Source organism: Pleurodeles waltl, chromosome 5 (assembly GCF_031143425.1).
Source record: "Pleurodeles waltl isolate 20211129_DDA chromosome 5, aPleWal1.hap1.20221129, whole genome shotgun sequence".
Lineage (NCBI taxonomy): Eukaryota > Metazoa > Chordata > Amphibia > Caudata > Salamandridae > Pleurodeles > Pleurodeles waltl.
This window is the reverse complement of record NC_090444.1, coordinates 1,076,748,291-1,076,766,667: the sequence shown is the minus strand read 5'-3', so window position 1 is coordinate 1,076,766,667 and position 18,377 is coordinate 1,076,748,291.

The window sequence follows — 18,377 nt, the reverse complement described above, 5'->3', positions numbered from 1 at the left end:
TCCCACCCATCTAACACACTTACTGGGGAGTCTGTCCCTGGGGTCCGTGATGCTGCCTCTGAAAAACAGAAAGAAAAATGGGTGAGAGAGCAGTTTTTACCCCAGTTGTTTTTCAGAACGAGGTTAGACCGAAGAAAGAACTGGAAGAGGAAACAAGGAAGTCAGAAAAACCCAAGAGAGATAAAAAAGAGAGGGAGGATAAGAGACACCGAAAAGGAGAGGAGAGAGAAGGAGCTGAGGACTCCAAAAGGAAAGAGCCAGATCAAGAAGGAGATGCGAGAGGCGAGGAACAAGGAGGAACGGACTGCTGGAGGGGAAAAGAATGAGGAAAGGAGGATGATTGGAGAGAGGAGCGAGGATGAGACGAAGACGATCGGAGAGAAGAGCAAGGAAGAGAAGAAAACAATTGGAGAGACGAGTGAGGACAACAAGAAACCGATTGGAGAGAGTAGCGAGGATGAGAATAAGACAAGTGAAGAAAGGAGCAAGGATGAGAAGAAAACGATTGGAGGTAGGAGCAAGACGAGTGGCTTGAGGTAGAGTCCTGGGACTCCGCTGGAGAAGCCCAAAATCCCACCACGGTTCCGGAGAACCATGGCATTCGTGGTGAGTGACATGGGAAAAACAAAAAGGGAAATACACTAAGGCAGGTGGGGACCCATTGCATGAACTTGTACACAGCACAATTTCACACGTGGCATAAAGGTCTAACTAGGAAAGCATCAACAGAGCTTACCCACCTGAGCTGAATATAAGGAGGTGGGTAAGTAACTGGATATGTCTTCCATAGTAAATCTTTTTGGGGCACCTAAGCAGTCTCCCTTTCTGTTGTACACACGTGCACTGTATTTTTGGTTGCCTGGGTGTCCCTTCAATTTCTCTCCCATCGCTCACTACCTTATTAGATCCTTGCATGTTGTAGAGGGTTGCAGGAGCTCTTCAGTAATGTGCTATTCACCCTCGGTATCTTGGTGATCGGGAACGGTCATTGTAGAACAGAATACTTACAGCAGGATTTTTTTCCTCTGCTTTTCTGGTTACTATGCCACAAGGCATTGGTGGTTTTCCCCACTCCTCCCCAGACACATCTAAAGAGAGAAGAAAGAAGACAAACGTTTAGAGTAGCATATATCATAAACACTCCGAAGATCAGTTTTTTAAAACAATAACTTACTCAGTTTTTTGTTGCATAAGCCAGAAACTAATAAAATCTGCCACCTTTGCACACCATAAAAGGCCTCCGAAGCTTCATTTCCGACCCAAACTCCCACACAGAACAAAGATAAAACAAAGAGTCTCCTAAAGGCCCGCAGAAACCTGCACAGGACGATGGGCCCGAGACTTCTCACAATCCAAGGGTGGGTATAAAGGGAAGAACTGGGATCTCAAAAAGGCTTTGTGTCATGGTTGCAAGGTTCTTGGACACTGACCTGGAAACCAGACCTGTCCACACAAAAAGAATACCTCTAGTGCACCTACAGTGTTAAGTCTCCAGATTCCAAGTAGGTCCTAGCCATGTCAGTGAGCCTACTGACGCAACTCTAGTATCCTCAGAGGGTGGGGTGGATGTAGCTGCCCTGGCTGTCTATCCCAGTAATCTGGAGAGATACAGACAACAGCCACATATTAATGGGATCAGGGTTCAAGCACTGAGAGACACTGGTGCCAATGTCACCATGGTGACTGAGCAACTTGTGTCCTCAGATCAATATTTGACTGGTGAGACATATACAGTCCTCAATGCTGATATTCAGGTGAACGTACATCCCATGGTGATGGTATCCTTAGAATGGTGAGGGATTACTGACGGAAGAAAGTGGTGGTATCTCCTGCAATACCTATACCTTGTCAGCTAGGCAATGCTCTGGAGCCCTCAGCATGGGCTGACATCGAAAGGAAGTCCCATGCGGCTATCTCGGTATACCTGAATGGGTGAGCATCAAAACCAGAGCACAAAACAAAGCCCAGAGTGAAAAGGTAGAGTTGGAGTCTGGAATAATGGCCCAACAGACCAAGAGTAAGGACAAGAAGACTGGGGAACCAGCTTCAAAAACAGATACCAGAGCAGGTTCACTCTCCTCAGGGAGAAAACCCGTCAGCCCCACAGGAATCTGAGCCCCAGGAGCTTGGGCCTTAAATGGCAGAGCAAGCTCTGGTATGACCAAAAGTCTGCACTGGTGGAATTCCAACCACGGCAGAAGGTATGAGTTTTTGAGCCTTTAATCCTTAGGGCCCTCCAAAACTAGTGGAGTGGCCCTACCCTATCCTGGAGAGAAAAGGAGAAGTCACCTTCCTGGTGGACTTTGGCTCATGCAGGAACCCCAAAAGTGTTATATCTTGTGCGTGTGTGGAAAATGAGTTCTGACTGTCACACAATTGATGATCTTCGGTACAGTGAGTTCAAGAGATCAGTCCCGCTAAATGGCCTTCCACTGACATCATATTCTGTGCATGGACACATTAAAAGAATTTTCTACTTAATCAGAAGCTGTGTAAATGTTTTGGATCATGCATATGTAGAGAAAGATCTGTGTGAATTTGGTTGTGAAAGGGTCTCTGTCGATATTCTCTTCTCAAATGTTCAGCATTCTGCAAATGTACCACAAGCGATTGCCGAACCAAATAAATAAAGTGAACTATGAAAATGCGTCTAAAACAGGAGTGATAAACATAATTATTTTCATATTCATTGCATAAAAATTGTTTGGTGTACACATAAAAGGATTAAAACCCATTATTATTTGTTTCATTTCTTTATAGGTCTCTCCTTCCTCTATTATAGCCACCATTTTGAAAAATTGTGGAAGGGTTGCTCTGAGGAGTTATTTTCTGTCTCTAAAAGACTATTTGACCCCCAAAACCTATGTTGTGACACCAAAATGTATATAGGTCTCATGGTTCCTGAAATATTACATCATCACTGCAACACATCTGCCATTTTTAAAAATGTTGTCCAGAAAAATTCGGCCTGAATCAGCAATATCTACCCAAATGAAATTACTTCTCTAAAGATCCAAAAACACAAATCAAAAATGAAAATCTCTGGACAACAATTCTTTAATTGAGGTATACAAAGGGAGGGGATTAACTATTTAGCACCCTCTGTATGTCCCTAGTAAATTGTACCCCTAGGGCCTAGGGTACTATGGAAGATACCTGAGGGCTGCAGCACCAGTTGTGCCACCCCTAGGGAACCCTCACCAAACCCATACAGTGCTGCCATTGCAGCCTGCCTGTGTTGGTGCAGGTTCAATTGAAAAAAACAGGTGTAAGTTACCCCTAAGGCAGGGTGTATCAGGACACATGTGAGGGCACACATGCATGAGCAGATATACCCGTGCTATGTCTCGGTTGATTCTTGGACATAGTAAGTGAACAGGGAAGCCATTTTAAATACATGAGCTGGAAACCGGTCACTACGAGTTTCCCAGCTACATAATGGCTTCTCTGAACCCAGCAATCTTTGGTATCAGACATGATTCCAGTGAGGGATTTATTAATAAATGCGCCCAGAGACCATCTTAGAGGTGCCCCCTAAAAACCTACCAGCTCTCTAGTGTGTTAACTATCTGGTCCTCGCCATTTTAGCCACATTTCTGTGACCTGGTACAAACCCTGCCAGCCTGTGTGCACCCCTCAAGGGTCTCTGTATTAAAAGACATCTCATCCTGCAGGTGAAGTTCCAGATACCTGGGAGGACTGCCTGTCTTCGAAGGAAAGGATAGGACTCTATAGCCTCTGGAACCGCAAATACCCGATGCCTGAAGATATCACTGTACTGGCAGTCACCGAACTGAGTCGGAGTGGACCTCCAGGGCCAGCAAGGTCCCCCAGCTGTCCAGAGTCTGAGTCCATCATGGTTTCAACCCTCCTGGACTCCCTGAAGTCGCCTGAAGCATCTGCCCTCCTCTCCTGCAGCTACTACAGTGAGAGAACCTGACACCTAAAGCAACCACTGCACCTGTCAGCGCCGGCCCAAAACAAAGTGGAATCTGGGCTCCCCTGAGCTTGAGTCCACTATGGTTTCACCCCTCCTGGACTCCACAACAATGCGTGCAGCCTCAGACAAAAGGACCCAGCAACTGCCAGTGCTCCAGGACAAGGAACCCCGACGCCAAAGGACACCTCTGCATCAGTCACCCCTCTTCCTTGGAGAAGAGAACCAAAGGTGCACCTATTTTCCTGCCCCGAGCACCCCATGTTTGTGACCACCTTCCTGTTGATTGCACACGACTGTCCCCTCAGCTGGAGCTTGCAGCCTCAATCCCCAGAGATTAATCCCCAGAGACTAATCCCCATTGAAATACAATGGGCACCCAACACATACTGCACCTCTGCACCTGACTGGCCTAGTGCTGCCCGGAGTGACCTGTTGGTGTGGCCCTGACCCTTGCCCAATACTCACCTTAAGTCTACAAGATTGGTTCCGTGAGTCATCAATAAGTGCTTGTTTGCTGTGTTTTCCTCCCATAGATTAACATAGAAGAACTCTGAAATTTCACTAAGCGTTTATTTTTTAAACTAAAATGTATTTATGCTCGAAAATGTACTTTCCTTCTAATGAAGTTCTTGGGTTTAAAGAATATATAGAGAGAAGTGTTATTTTCTGAATTGGTCTCATATTTATTCTTTGAGTGTGTACCTCATGTATAGCCTCTGTGAGTACCACAAATGCTTAGCACTACCCTCTGATAAGCCTAAATGCTCACCCACACTACCACAACATGGAGCATTAGTCCTATTTATTTTTGCCTCTGCAAACCAATGGGGATCCACTGGACTCTGCATGGTGTATTTCTTATTAGTGCACCATACAGACAGCCAGCTTTCTACAACGAACATATATAAAAACATTGTCAGCATACAGGGAGACAATATGTGTCTCTCCTCCTAGTGGTATGCCCCACATCGGATTCTGTGGGAGAAGTCTCTGTGCCAGTGGTTCCATCTCTCAGGCGAAGAGAAGAGGAGACAAGGGGCAGCCCTGTCTTGTCCCTCTACTCACCAGAAATGAGGGAGAAATGCATTGACAATTTTTACATGGGCAACAGGCCCCGTGTTAAAGAACCTGATGAGTCTCTGGAGGCTTCCCGTTATACCTGTGGATGTCAGGGTCACAAACATGTATTCCCAGGCCATAGAATTTCTCCAAGTCTGATACTATGCAGGCCACATGTCGCCAGCCAATAGGGGCCTCCTCCATCACCCTGGGAAGTGTACTGTTGTTAAGTGTGGTGGACCTAACCGGGATTAAGCCTTTCTGGTCCGGGTGAGCTAGGTGTGACAGATATTCAAGAAACCACACCACGACGATTTTGCTTAGGATCTTTTAATCTGTCCCAAGCATAGACAATGCGTGGTATGATGTTACGACCAGTGGATCTTTGTCAGGCTTAGGGAGGGAGACTAATAGTGACTCACAGAGTGACAGCGGAAACCGACCCCCCTCCAGAACAGTCTGATACAGCTCCAGCAGTTTAGGAGCGAGGGGGTCCTCGTAGACTTTATAGAATTCATCTGGCAGACTATCTGGTCCTGGCTTATTCTTAGCCGTGCCCCTCATGGCTTCTCAGATTTCTTGTATTGTGATGGCTGCAGTGAGCTCCTCTCTATTGAGGGAAGTCAACGACGGGTAGTGTGACCCTACCAAAAAAATCTCAGATGTGGGCCTGGCGGTTTACAGAGGTGGGAATCCTAAAAGGTTTGATAGCGAGTAGTGAATGTTGCAAGTATACCCTCTTGGCTAGTAACCAGGTGTATCAGAGCTGTTCAAAGCATCGTGATAGAAGTGACTGGCATCATGCTCCTGCGTATGTGAATGATCTAGTTGTGGGTCCAGATCACAATTAAAGTCCCCACCGATGACCTAGGGGATGTGCACCCATCTGGTAAGGACAATTGAGAGGCACGCCAGGAAGGCAGGCTGAGCCACATTCAGTGAATAGATACTACCAAGTAGGAGGGGCCAACCATCAAGCTGTCCCTCCACCAGGACATATCTCCCCTCAAGGTCTATTTCTGTAGCTATGCATCAAAAAGGGCCCGCAGGCCTGATCCATATTATGGCCCCTAAGCAAAATCAGAATATGTGGTACTATAGCATTGGGCCCACCAGTGCTTCTGCAGGCACGCGTCCTCCCCCAGCTATGTGGGTTTCATGGAGAAAAGCTATGCAGGTATCTCGCTTTCTGATATATTTTTGTATTGTATTACGCTTGCAGGCTATCCCCATGCCGCGAACATTCCATGTCAGAATATATTAAGTTTAGTCATTGCGGTCTACACGGGGGAGAGGTCAGGAGTGGGGGTGTCCTCTGTAACAATACTTCTGTGTGTCAGCACATGGAAGCAGCAACACTCAAGGCTGGTCCATAGGTCACTGTATGACCTTTCAAACAAGAAAAACAGAACTTTCAGCTCCCAACCCCGGGCGGCCGAGCAAACTCTCACTGCCCTTACAAACAACAAACTGACCCATGTATGGGATTCCCTAGGTCGCGTAATGGGAAATAAAACATCTACCTAGGAGAGTGTTTGGGAAGTAGCGGATGTGCTGCAGTCTGGCGTGGCGTAGCCAGGAAGTACATCAGCCATATACAGCTGAAAAGTGGGTGGTGGAGGTGAGGCATTATGGCCTCGTGAAAGGCAAGAAGTTAGAGGAAGACCTTTCTTAAGTCGGGCACCAGTTCCAATCAGAGCCAGGCCAATAGCGTTGTGGGTGCGAATGGCAGCCTGCAGCACAGTCAGGAAGTAAGCAGTCACTCACTCTCCACCATTCCTGGAGCCACGTCCAAAATGCTACAGCCACAGCTCCTTATGTCTGACCTGTGAACACTTCACACCATGGTATCTGTAGTTTGCAGAGTTACCTCTGGGAGGATGACAGAATTGACGCTGCCCATTGAGGCATTCAAATCCGTCTCAAATCCATCTCAGAGAGCATCTCCTTGAGGATCTGAGGCAATGGAGAATGCTGCTCGGGCCACCAGGTGGATGCAGTGGACAATACCTGGATCTGTTCCACTTGGGCCTGTGCCAGAGTAGTGACACCACTTACTCTGGGATTCCCGGTGTCACAGTTATGGCGTTTATCGTGCTGTTGGAACTTGTTTGCCTGGGATTATGGTGTTGCCGTGGAAAGAGTGGAAGACTTGTTGTGGCGCTCCTTCAGCCAATCCCAGGTGTTCGCATGCGCAGTGAAGAAATAGCTCGACTTATTTAGTATAACCTTCAACTTGGCTGGGAAGAGTAATGAATACGTCAAGCCAGCTTTTCTCAGTCACTTCTTCACCCCCTAGACGGAGGCCCTGTGGTGCTGCACTGCCAGGGTGTAGTCCTGGAATAGGAACCTGTGCATGTTTTCCCATTTCCAGACAGTCTTAACAATGTGAAGGGGTTTTATTGGCACAGTGTATTGCAGTAGGATAACCCGCTTATTAATACTTAATAATCTGAAAAACTTCAAAAGTACACTTGCAAAGCACACTAAGGCCCTTATTATACTTTGCTAAGTTAACATGCTTGTGATTTCTCCCACACAAATAGTGGTACTAGAACATCTGTAATTCTGTGGGGGTGAAATCAGTGCAGCATTACAGGCTTTGACCCTTGAAATGGAGAATAACACCTCAAAGTTGTGTTTACGCACTGACTGCCGCAGGTATTTCCATTTTATATTCCTGCACATTTTGCCCCGTTTCTCCTGGTGAAATTAGGTTTTCCTGCATTAATTGTAATCGCGATTCAGCTAGTTTCTTCTGTTACTGGTTGAGTCAGAATTACAGGTCAGCTCAGAATGAGACACTAAGGCCCTTATTTATACTTTCTTTGTGCCGCATTTGCATCACTTTTTGACACAAAAGCGGTGCAAACTTACAAAATATAATTTATTTTGTATGTTTGCGCCGCTTTTGCATCAAAAAAATGGTGCACATTTACAAAATTCAGTTATATATTTCAGGCACGGCCCGTTCTTTAGGGCGGAGGGGCTACGCCCCCCACCTTTTGCCCCTCATGAAGAGTGCCGGTCAGGCTGAACAAAGGTCAGCATGACAGACACTCTTCATGTTCAGATCAGGCAGCCAGGAGCAGATATGCACGATTTGCGCAGACTCCTGGCTGACTGAGCTGAACTTTGATGGGCTGAAGACGTGTCAGCTCCTGTGGGCATGACCTCCTCGGGTCAGCAAAGGTGCCTCGAGGCCCTGCCCCAGCTGACGAGGGAAGCGTCACCCATTGACTTCGACCTGGGCGCTTCAGTTTTTAGCCAGGGCAAGTGTCATATAGTGACACCTTGTCACAGAGTGGGGTAGGATCAGCGGTCTCACTGACCCCATCCCACCCTGTGACGAAGTTGGGACTGCTGCCTTCCCTCATTGGCTGACCTAAGGTCAGCCCGTGAGGAAGGCAGCAGTCCCAACCCTCCTGGGACCTCCGAGGCTGAAGGTAAGTAAGTAAGTAAGTAAGTAAGTGTGTGTGTGTGATCTTTTTAAATGAATGTTTGGTGCGTGCGTGTATGTTTGGATGTTGATAAGTGTTGTTAATGGATGTGCGTGCGTTTGCATGTGTGCGAATGAATGAGTGTGAATGTGCTTCCCACCCGCCAACCTCCCTCCTATAACTGCCGACGCCACTGATATTTTGTAAGTTTGCGCCGCTTTTGCGTCAAAAAATACCGCAAATGTAGCGCAAAAAAGTATAATTATGGGCCTAATTACATCATCCGTGAATCGACTGGAGCCACTCATCTGTTGTTTTTTTTTTATATGCCTGCATGCGTTTATTAAGTTGTTAAACAGTGCAAGGTGAGAATCGCGATTTCAGGAAAATTGCTACCTATTTGACTGAATTATGGCGCAAGCAAAATTGGGTTTAACAGTGTACAGTAACAAAACTAAGACAAAAGAAGTGGCATTTCACCATCAATCACGGCATGTGATTTCTGGCTGCCATTTCTGAAGATCCCATCAGAGCAGAGTATTTCCATGTAGCCTCAGGCACTGGAAATAGCTCGTTAATGATGTCAGAAGAAGGAGTGTAACGCATGCTGTCAAGCCTCAATCATCATTACCCAATAAATTCATACATATGCATCTTCATAATTCATCACGTGCCTCTTGTTACTAGATGACCCGCCAAATTAGTTCAGACACTGAAAATACATGCTAATGATAGCCGGGGGAAGGGGGTAATGCTTTCACTGACCTTTAGATATTATCATGCTAATCATTTGTTTTCCCAATAACCGCATGCTTTATTATTATACTGATATAACCCGATGATATATGAATATAGGACTATTAAAAATACTCTCCGGTGACCACATGAGTTTGTCGACAAGACATGCCCAGGCTGGCAAAATATTTAAAACAAGTTTCTTTCAAAATAGCAATTATCAAATTTGCAGGAGCAAAGGGATTGGGTGTTTTGAAAGGTCGCTTCACTTTCTGAGCTGCAGAAGGCACTTGGCATTCAGTAATCCCAGAAGAGGGCACATTTACACACACTGGCTACTTCATTGTTCGCTGATGTGCCAAACAGTTCCAGTACAAAGTACAGCTATTAATCTTGAGGCCTTTAGGGGCCTGAGTTTAAGCACCTGAGAGACACGTTGAAGATTACAGGCCGTCTGGGAGATGATCCGTGCTTGCACGCTGGCTCGTTTTAACCGACCAGGGATCCGGTAATCACTGAGGAGGACAGCTCAACTTGAGCTCGCCCCAAAAAGATCGCCCCACCGCTAGATATGTGATTGATCAAGGTTTAGTATATAATGTTAGAACATGCTTTCTCACTTAACGGTTATGCAGCGTAGAGGGCCAATTGCCAAACTATAGTTGGTCATGTACACAAAATAAACAAACATTGTCAAAGCCAGCAGTTCTCACCTTATTGTGAGGCTTTGCCAATATTTTTGGCGATGCAGTGCAACATCATCAAAACACAAAATGCTTTTTGCTGATGTTGTATAGCGTCGCCAAATATAAAGAGGAAAAAAGCCACACTGACGCAGCTGCTGCGCCCATGTCATTTATGCATGCCTCACCACCCCTGCATACGCCTAGAGGTGCCATTTTATTGCCTTATTTACCAATCCAATATGGCAGATGTCACAGAAAATGCAATTTTGGTGGAGCAAAAGCACTTTTTGTACAGCAGATGTCGGACCCCAGGTAGCTGTTCATGCAAAGGCCCTTCTTGGGCTTACAGGCACACAGTGTGGTGGTGACGTGCTCTGCCTCGACCAGCAGCACCTCCTTTATTTAAACCCTTGGTCCGTGCCCGGCCCTGGGATGCAGGATGCATACATTGTTTTGTAGCGGCCGGTGGCTTATTACATCCCTTATAACCTACAACGAAAAAAACAGAAAAATACAAAGGGGCATATTTATACTCCGTTTGTGCCGTAATTGCGTCGTTTTTTTTAACGCAATTTCGACGCAAAACTAACTCCATATTTATACTTTGGCGTTAGACGCGTCTAGCGCCAAAGTCCATGGAGTTAGCGTCATTTTTTAGCGTGGACACCTACTTTGAGTTAATTATATGCAAGGTAGGCGTTCCCGTCTAAAAAATCGACTCCGAGGCATGTGCGTCGGATTTATACTCCCGGGCAAAAATCACGCCCGGGAGTGGGCGGGTCAAAAAAAATTACGTACGGCCGCTTTTGCGCTGTTTTTTAGCGCCTGCAAAAGGCAGGCGTTAAGTGACCTGTGGGCTCTGAAGGAGCCCAGAGGTGCCCTCCCATGCCCCCAGGGACCCCCCCTGTCACCCTTGCCCACCCCAGGAGGACACCCAAGGCTGGAGGGACCCATCCCAGGGACATTAAGGTAAGTTCAGGTAAGTGTTTTTTTTAAAAAAAAATTGTGGCATAGGGGGGCCTGATTTGTGCCCCCCTACATGCCACTATGCCCAATGACCATGCCCAGGGGACATAAGTCCCCTGGGCATGGCCATTGGGCAAGGGGGCATGACTCCTGGAGTCATTTCTATGGGGGTTGGGAGTGAAAAAAAAATGGCGCAAATCGGGTTGAGGCGAAAAAATTGCCTCAACCTGACTTGCCCCATTTCTTGACGCCCAAGCCCCATTTCCCCCTACGCCGGCGCTGCCTGGTGTACGTCGTTTTTTTTTACGCACACCAGACGGCGCCGGCGGCTAACGCCGGCTAACGTCATTCAATAAATACAGCGCCCGCATGGCGCTTCAGAATGGCGTTAGCCGGCGCTAATTTTTTTGACAGTTTTGTGTCAAAAAGTATAAATATGGGCCAAAGTCTACACCAAGGATTTGTGTTCAGTATACAAAGGTCCATATTTACAAGAAAGTGGCGCATCAGCTTTGATGCGCCACTTTTCTTGCGCCCCTCTGCACCCTCCTAACGACATCATGTGTGCACCATATTTACAATATGGCGCACCATGCTGCACATTAGGACAATAGCGTAAAAGATTTTTGGTGCTATTGTGGTACTTTGCAGGATGTGGTGCTAATCCTGCAAAGTAAAGGGAGGCCCATTGAAAGTAATGGGCCGTCATTTTAATACCTGCCTTAGGCAGGCATTAAAAATGTAGCAGTAAAATGTTGTAAATTTCACTGCGCCATTTTTATGGGCCTCCCTACGTGGGAACGCTCCCTTGCATACATTATGCCAGACACAGGCATAATGTGCCGCAAGGGGTTCCAAAGTGGCGCAATGCATGCCTGGAGCCACTTTATAAATATGGTGAAGGAGAATGGCCCCCTTAACTCCACATTAGCGTAAAAAAAAAAAATGATGCTAGTGCAGCGCTAAGAGGCGCTAGGGCCTTGTAAATCTGGCCCCAAGTCTCTGGCTTGGCTGTGGGTTGGCTTTTAATTGATACAGAAAGCCACATTATCACCTTCTCAGGATGATATCATCTGACCTTCTTCCCTCAGTGGGGTCAGTGGTGTTGCAACAGACTCATTCCTGGCAAGTTCTGTGGATGTTCCTTCCCCGCTGTTCATGGGGGCATTCTCAAGGGCAATATCATCCTGTTCATAAGCGACACCCTCTTCCGCATCACTAGGTTCCATGCCTGCTGCTCTTTTAAACCATGATACATTTCAAGGCACTTCTCTGTTTCCGTTTTTCACCATTATCATGGTAACTCTGACCCATATGACCTCCCATATTTCTTTCTCCAAATGCATGCAATACTTCCACTCGGGCTAGCAATCTCTAATGATGACTCTCTTCCACTTGAATGCGTGGTTCTATGGCCCTCCGGCTTTGACTCGCCTTTTCATTGTTGACTTTTCTCCTCTCTTGAGTTGCATCAATAATTGCTGGTTCCCACTGGGGGTCTGCTGGCAGCACGTCCCAAACAGCCTGCTTCATTAAGAGATCACTTGGGGCATACCCTGTCATGCTGTGCAGAGTATGACTATAGGCGCTCAAAAATTGCTCCAGACAGCATTTCAGATCTTCACCTTTTTCTACTCCATTCCTGAGTGCTCTATTGAGCGTTCTCATAAAGCTTTCTACTTCGTCACTCACCTGGGGCAATTGCGGGTTATCCTCCTATGTCAGATATTAAGGTGATGTAGGTATCCCTTAAACTCCTAGCCATGAAACAGGGAACCGTTGGCTGTTTTTGATTTCATCTGACAACTCCAGTAATGCAAAGATCTGATCAAGAGCTGGCTTTACACATTTGAATGAAGTAAATCTGACCAGTTCCACCACTGGAAACTTGGTGTGACTGTCCATGACTTCTAGCGTGAGTCGGTAGTCCAGAAAGCTTCCAAAGTCCATGTTCACAGACGACCAGGGTTTTGTACAGGCAGCTTCAGTGATTACAGAAGCCACAGGTAGTTCCCACTCGTAAGGAGACAGGATCAACAGTTCTTCACTCTTTGCTCCACCAGCCAATCCAACCCTGGGAACCTCGCTTTTCTTCTAATGCATGCTTTGTTTTGTCAATGCCCTGATGTGCTTGGTGGGCCAACTCCAAGGTTCGCCTCCACAGACCACAAGGGATGACCATTTGATGGCCTTTTAACTCATCCTGGCACCTCCACAGCTGGGTCCTCCTCTGTCAGAACACAAATGCCATCAAGGAAGTTTCTCCATTGGTGTCACAACAGTGCTTCCTTGATCCTGGCTAGGCACGCATCAGATTTGGTCACTTCCATAATTTCATCCAATGACATGGGCCTGCCATTTCCTTGATAATTCTTACAAACCCTCCAGGGTCATTGTCTCGCTGTGCACCAGGATTGGCAGCCAATGGGTGGTGTGATAAATAATTGGCTGGATTAATTACCCCAAGTCTGTACGTCACTTTGAAGGAGTATTGCTGGAGCTGGAAAGCCCAATTCTCAGTCCTTGGAGGTCCATTTCAAGTGGTGCCCGCAAAGAGTGGTACCAGTGGCTTGTGATCTGTAATCACTTGAAACTTTTGACCACACAGATGGAGCAGAAAATGTTTGCAAACCCAACGAATCACCAATGCTTCTCTTTCTGTCTGTGCATATCGAGTCTCCATTGTGGTGAGGGGTCTGCTCCCATATGCTAGGTAAACAACTCTCCTTTGTCCTTCATCTGTAGTAGCACGTCTCCTATCCCCACCAGGATAGATTCTTCAATCAGTTCTGTCAGACGCATCAGGCTGGAGTACGCCATGGCTGCATCATTGAGGAAGGCATCCTTGATTTCTCCAAAGGCTTGTGCTGATTTACGGTTCCATTCCCAGAGAACATGCTTCTGGGTCAGTGCGCAAAGATGGTCTAACACTGTGGCCAGATCGGGTATAAACTGGCCACAGTAATTAGCAATACCCAACAAACTGATTGATTTTGGGGCACTGGTGCTGACCTGATTGCTTCAACCTTTTGTGGGTCATCTTGGAGTCCCTCTTGAGAAAGGTTGTACCCAAATAGTTCCACCTCATTAATATAAAATGCTCATTTTTGCCAGTAAAGGGTTAGTCCTCCCTCGACCATCCTTTGCAAGGTTGCTCTCAGTCTTGCATGTTGTCCCTCAAGAGTACTGGGGAATATCAGTATATAATCACTTACACTGATGACTCCCACCAGTCCTGACAGGGCTTCGCAGATGGAGTCCTGAAAAACCTCTGCCACTGATGAGATGCCAAAACTGCATGCATGCATTTTTACATGAGTAGAAAACATTGTTATGTACTGGCTGGACTCTTCCAGCATTAACTGGTGGCATCCTGAATTGAGATCAATTTTAGGAAAATATCTGGCCCGATTTAGGTTGGCTACAATTTAATCGATGGGCGGGGTAATGTGCCTCTCCCTGCAAAAGGCTTGGTTGGGCAATCTCATATCCACACACAGTCTTATCACCCCGGGCTGTTTATGTTTCCGGGCAATGACCAACCGCAATACCCACAGTGTGGGCCCCGTCACTTTCTCTATTACCTCCGCCTGCTCCAACTGTTCCAGATCTTTCTTCACCAATAGCTGAAGATGAAAAGGCACTTTCCGGGGAGGCAGAGCCATAGGTCGGATGGTCCTATCAATGTGGAGGTTACCTTTGATGTCTCTCAAGCACCCTAGGCCCTTGAACAGTTCGGGGAAGTCAGCAGGAATGTCGTCAGCATTTGACTGGTAGTTGTGCTTCACAAAAACACTAAGCCTTGGTCCTCAACCATGTGAGAACCCAGGAGAGTGCCAGTATTGCCCTTAGTCACATGAAACTTAGGATATGTTTTGTTGTCTCCATGAGCCACCTCTACATCTATGACTCCTAACAGCGGGATGGGGTCCATGCTTCCATATGTGTAAATTTTGGCCTTTGTTGTGAATATATCAGGCTTGGGGTCTAGTTTCATCGATTGCTCAGCATCAATGACATTCATGGAAGGCACTGTCTCAATGAGGGCTGTGATTTTGATTCTGCCAATGACCACCTGGCACATGGAGGAAGCCTCTTCCTTTAACTGTCTCGTCCCGTGAAGGATATGGTGAACACCTCTTCATCTTCATTATTCTCCTATTGGCGGCTGGTGTTGGCACTGTTCTTCTGTGTTTGGCCTTCCCTTCCATCTTCCAATGACAATTGCCTGATGATTGCGCTTCGCTGAGCTTTATTGCTTGCCTCCGACACTGCACTGGAGCTACGGCATCCTTTCACAAAATGATTTATGTAGCCACACTGGAGGCACAGTTTTCCTTGTACTGGGCACCCTCTTGTCAGATGGTTGGCAACTCTGCAGTTTCCACACCCTTTTGTTACCATGGTCTCGTACAGGTGGTCCCACATGATCTCACTGGACATTGCTGTACTTCTTTGACTGCCTCCTCTTTGACTTTCACTACTTGTGACGTTGTCTGCCCCGTCGTGCTGTGAGCAAGAGCAGACTCCATTTCCCCTGCCCCACCGTCAGCCAGTTCACTGGATCCAATCAGGTTGAGGATGTCATCCAACGTGGTCCTGGGCTGCCTCAGGATCACTTTATGGAGGTTGGACAAGCAACATCCTTGAATCAACTGCGCCCTAATTTTATCTTGCTTTTCAATTCCGGTGCACGTGCTCGCCAACTTGTGCAGCCATGCGAAGAACGTGTTCACCGACTCCCCTACCTCCCGTTGTGCTCGCCAGAAATTAAATCTTTCATAGTCTGGGTTTAGTTGGGGGTTGAAGTGCCTCTTCAGGGCTGCTACAGGGGCATTGATATCATCATCAGCCCCAGTGTTAGGTAAGTTTTCGAACAACTCATATAGTTTACTATCTCCCATGTGTAGCACCATGGACCTTTTAACAGAGCCATCTGTTTTGCGGTGGCGCAAAAATAATGCTTCAAATGCCAACCACTGGCACAATTGCGGCACAGCCGTGGCAGAGAGCACTAGCTGGCTACACAGCGGTGACGCTGTGACTGAGGGATGTGCGCAATACTATATTGAGGGGGGTGCCACTGCTTAAGGTGTTGCTGACATGAAGCCTGTTGATCACTTATCATGGGCCTGCACCTGTTGGGGACCTTGATGCTAGCTGCTCTTATGCGTTGCCTTTACACCACACACTTTCAGCCCCTCCACGCGTTGGCTATGGAGTGACAAAAAGCCCACATGTCTAAAAAATGAATCAGAGTCTTTAATTTACTATCAGGACTTATCTGTGGCATGCGGGTTGACCGTTTCTCTCCTTCCCTTCTTTATTGCCAATATCCACTCCACGTTGCCACTGATACGGGCTGCCAACTGCATGCCAAGTGTTCACTTTCCTGCAGCGTTTCCCCAGAGGTCGCTGGCTGATTTCACCTCCCATCCTAGGTTACTGGCAGACGGCACCACATGGACATCTTGGTGCTGTGGTGCAGGGTGTGGCTGTCTACACAGCCAGTCACAGTTCACTCACCTGGGTGGCCTCACTTGCTTGTTAGCATCCAAATGCCACACTAGACTGCCTGACAAGGCCCCTTCAGACCAGGGATTGCCAAAATTATTTTTATTTTTATTTTCACTACCTTGACTGCAGCCGATGGGCAGAACAGAAGTAGGCAATCTCTGACAATTGCAGCACGCGTTGAGGACCCATCCTCGTTGCCAGTGTTGGACCCCCAGGAAGCTGTTCATGCAAAGGCCCTTCTTGGGCCTACATGCACACAATAATTCAGACAGAAGACAAGGGGTATGTGGTGGGGACTTGCTCTGCTGCATGCGGCAGCTGCACCTTTATTTAAACCCTTTGGCGGAACCCGGTCCTCAGGAAGCAGGATGTATACATTGTATTGTAGTGGTTGCGTGGCTCACTACACCAGAGTAGTCCAGCAGTGAAGGGCAGCTGCTAGGCCAAAGCAGCTGTGTGTGTGTATTTATTACTTAGATATTAACACACACACACACATATGTTACATGTCCACCAGGGATTTGGGGGCTACACAGGGGCAAGTGGGAGTTAAACACAGAGGAGTTAGTGTGGGTAAGGGAGCAGCAGTGGAGCAGAGACATTTGAGCTTAGGCACATGGGAAAGACATACAAAAAAAATGAAAAGAGGGTGAAAAAAACAATAGACAAACTTTGGACAGGAAGGAGTAAAACGGAGCATTCAGGGGTGTGAAGAAGCACAAGAGGGAGAGAGCCTGATAATATGTGCATTCTGTTGGAGTAATGAAGGAAAAAGAACAAGCACTGGCAAAGCCAATAGGCCTCATCTGTGGGAGAGCTACTGGCTGTGCGAAATGGGTGGGAGTGGACAAAGACAAGACAGGGGAATCGGAAACAGGATCGTAAGAAAAAGTGATATGAAGCAGTCTGCGCAGGCCGCAGCACATTGATTTTTTTCTCCATATGGCGGTTGTGGAGAATAAGCAACAGAGGCAATGATGGAGTGGGAGAGGAATGAGCGACACAGCCAGGGGGGTTGGTAGGGGAATAAACAACATGAACAGGAGGTGGGAGGGGATTAACCAACATGGACAAGGGAGTGAAAGAGGAATGAGCAACATTGAGGAGCGGGTGGGGAATAAGCAACACAGACGATGAAGGTATGGGGGGAAGAAGCAACATGGATGGGGGTGGGAGTAGAAGAAGCAAACAGGGGGCCGGGAGAGGAAAAAGCGACACGGGTAGGGGGTGAAAGGGGAAAGGGGAAAAAGCAACATGGACAAGAATGGCAGGAGTAGAAGAAGGGAAAGAAAAAAATAATAGATGCAATCATAGAGTCAGCAGTGGAAGGACCCTAATCCAGATGAAGCAATCAGTACTTGGTCCGTGCTCCAGTCAAAAGAAGAGGAAATTAAATTGCTTTACTATCCCCAATTAGAAAGCAGCAAATAAGAGTGACGATGAAGTCCACAAATAGTTAGCAATGGACAACCTCCACCGCCTTGCAGAACACAATATCTTGTGCAAGCAAGGGCACATGCATGAGTACATGAGCTGCATGCGCGAGGCAGGCAAGACCTAAAAATATAGTTCCCTCAAAGAAGTGCTTTAAATGGGCAGGTATTGTTCGGGACTGAGTACCTGCATTTCTTTAATGTGGAAGGGACAGTATATGTACTTCTCAGCACTGGTACAATACATTTAATGAGAGAGTACCAGCACTTCTTGGATGCAAGCAGGTACACTAGAGAATGAGTACCAGCACTTCTGTATTTACATTTCAAGCAATGCCTTTAAGTGGGCAGTAGAAGAATACAAGTCATCCAATCAAAACGATGGAAAAAAGGCTTAATCCAGGGAAAGGACAAAGATGAAAAGGAAGAAAAGTCACTGAATAAGAAGGAAAAAATGTGAGCTTTAATTAAGCTAATAGTAAACAAAGGGCGAGTTCTTTGCCCACTGTAAGTGTTTGGTATGGTCTACAAGAGGCTTTCACCTACAGACAGGTAAAAGTTGTCTGGTAGGCGAGACTTAAAAAAATTAGGTGCATGAAAA